Raw genomic sequence first — 3,162 nt, forward strand, 5'->3', positions numbered from 1 at the left:
AAAAAAAAAAGTCATTCCCTACAACCGAATTATAAAGCAATTAATCTATGTTCTTTTCTACTATTTGAATGGATCCATTTTTTTCTTTCTCCATTTAGATCTTTGATCCATTCAGAGTTTATTTTAGTTTATGGAAAGAGGTATGGTTACCGCATTGGTGGACTGGTTTGTAATTTACCCCTGAAGATAATTACAGGAAGGAGGCTGGCAAGAGCAGCCTGTGGTAATAGAGAAGCATGCAGGATTGGAATTAAACTGAACAAAGGAAAACAATTTTTCCTTTTTCTTGAGAGTCGTATATGCACCCCACAAATAGGAGTAGCCTGGGGCTCTACCCAAGAGAATCCCACTTACACGGGCTTTCTGTTTGAAAGAAGCTGCTTTAACAAAAATTGGCTGGAAGTGAATTGGTTGTATCTGACGTAAAGACCAGCCACAGGAGGGACGGACCCCTGACCCCAGGAACCCCTGCAAAGCACATCTTAGAGCAAGATTCCGGGGGGTGGGAGTGGTGAAAATGCTTTAATGGGGACTTTTGGTTCCACATTGGTTCTGCAAAAGATTAGTTAGGATGGTCAGGAGCTAAGTTGGTCTGAGAAACAAGATCAAGAACAATCTTCAGTATAGGCCGAGGTGTACCTTGGTAGAATTGTACCTTGGCAGACTGAGAAAGTAGCTAGGAAATGTGGGAAGATTGGCAGATTGTTGGACCATCCCTAAGATATATAGCTCATTCATATACTATCACATTATTTATGTGCCTTCTCTCTTCAATAGTGCTCTTTCAGTGCAGTTTTGTCCGTATAACATAGTACAGTAGTTTTTCACTCCCCGTATCTATTAATATCCTCTTAGGTCTATGTCCACAATATCTTTCAAATCAATTTTCTTCTCTGTATTTCTTTCTTTTTTCTTCTTGTCTGTATTTCTACTGCTACCACACAGTACAGAACATTCAATGCCAGACTCTTCCAAATGCCTTCTGATTTCTTGAAAACAGTCTTACTCTCTTCCAAACCACAAAGTGATCGTCAATACAGTAGATGCAAATCAATCAGTCCGCTGATCAAAACCCTTCAACATCTTCCTGTTGTTTCTCAAGCTTGCCTCCCTTCTTGTTGATTTTCTCTCCAGGACGTCTTCTGTGATGGTAGCAAGAATGGTTCCAGTCAATGCAGGCACCATGCATTCCCTGCGGCCTATCCACTTCCTCCACGCCATTCCGAAGGAAGAAAGAATTCTTTTATGGTACAGATAGGAACCGGAAACACAGGGAATCCAGGACAGATGATCCCTTCAGGACCAGTCCTGAGGGTGGTGATACCAGGAGGGTGGAGGGAAGGTGGGGTAGAAGGGGGAACCGATTACAAGGATCTACATATAACCTGCTCCCTGGGGGATAGACAACAGAAAAACTGGGTGAAGGGAGACATTGGACAGTGTAAGATATGACCAAATAGTAATATTTTATAAATTATCAAAGGTTCATAGGGAGGGGGGTAAGGGGAGGGAGGGGGGAAATGAGGAGCTGATACCAAGGGCTTAAGTGGAGAACAAATGTTTTGAGAATGATGAGGGCAACGAATGTACAAATGTGCTTGACACAATGGATGTATGTATGGATTGTGATAAGAGTTGTATGAACCGCCAATAAAATCATTTAAAAAAAAGAATTATTTTCTATCAATCAGGATTCTTATGGGCAAGCAACAGAAATGAGGTGTTCCCAACTTAAGCAGAAAATATATGATTAAAAAGTGATCAGGATTTCTAATAATTGCTTAAAAGAAGTGATAGTCTTATAAAACAGGCAGAATCCAAGAGAAGTCGGGTGCCAGGAAGCCTCACCACAGTCAGCACAGGAAAAATCTGCTTAGGGCCCTGCTGGGGGCATTGGACACTGTTGCCACCAGACACTGCTGTGGCTGTTATTGATATTACTGCCTCTGCCATGCCTGAATTATAAATTGTATCATCTTTGTGTCACGCAATAGTCCATGCTCTGGCTGGAGCATCCAACTGGTGGAGGCTGAGTCACACTCCAGCACCTTCGCTGCCAAGGGTTAAAAAAGGAAGCATCTGGTTTCTCTAGGCTTCTGGAAGGATGAAGCTCTATCTCCCATAGACTCACACAGAGGAAGATTTCCCCCAAATAGGAAGGAGGTTTGGATGCTGGGCAGATAAAACAAGCAAGCAAACAAACATCTATTTTAAAAATCTTGGTCTCATTCCTAGCTAGAGACTCACCTAAAATTTAAAGACAGAAAAGTTTAAAGCGATGTAGCAAATTATGTAAAAGGTAAATATTAACTAAAAGAAAACTGAAGAGCTATATTAACATCAGACAAAATAAGCCATTAGACAACATGCCCCCTTGGGGGTGGGGCATGAAAGCTTCATGCTCCCGACCTCACCTTTTATATCACTTCATTTGTATTCCCTTTTCGTATGATAAAACTATAATCATAAGTACTGCATCATGCTTTCTGTGAGTTCTCTGAGTTTGTTCCAGTGAATTAAAGGCCCAAAGAGTTGTGGGAACCAGCAGGTCTGAAGTCAGGGAGCTCACGGGGCATACACCCAGTTGGCAATCTGAAAGACAGCGACCTTTTGACTTGTGACTCTGATCTAGCACCAGGTGGCTAGAGGCCGAGAAAAAAGGGCTGCATGGTAACAGATGTCCAAATGGAGCACAGAAGTGAGAAGAGGAAAAGTTCTGTTGGTGCTGATTATTATCATTGCAAATATCCATGAGATTTCTTAGCAAAGTAGGAGTAGAAGGGGATTTCTTTACCCTTAACAAAGGGCGGTGACTAAAAATGTATAGCAAACATCCTATTTCTTGGTCAAAAGGGAAAGAGGTCTGTTACACTAACTTTGGGCCATTTGGACTCCTTTCCAAAGTATCCCCTTCATTAAACTCACTCTTTCTGTTCAAACCTTAAAAAAAATGAAAAAGGAAGGAGTTTCCTTTTAACGTCAGGAACCAGATCAATGTGTTCATCATATGCATTGTTATACAGTACTATTTGTGGGGAACAGAAGGATTTCTCTTAAGTTGTCTCCCCAAAATATATGCCAGATTTAGCTTGAAAATAATTGTTCACTAGGCAGCGAAAGTAGTTCAGAGGTTATTCTCCCCAACATCGGCCATCTAGAGCG

The sequence above is a fragment of the Echinops telfairi genome, unplaced genomic scaffold (assembly GCF_000313985.2).
Source record: "Echinops telfairi isolate 266 unplaced genomic scaffold, ASM31398v2 ScPeMD7_5805;HRSCAF=6673, whole genome shotgun sequence".
Taxonomy (NCBI): domain Eukaryota; kingdom Metazoa; phylum Chordata; class Mammalia; order Afrosoricida; family Tenrecidae; genus Echinops; species Echinops telfairi.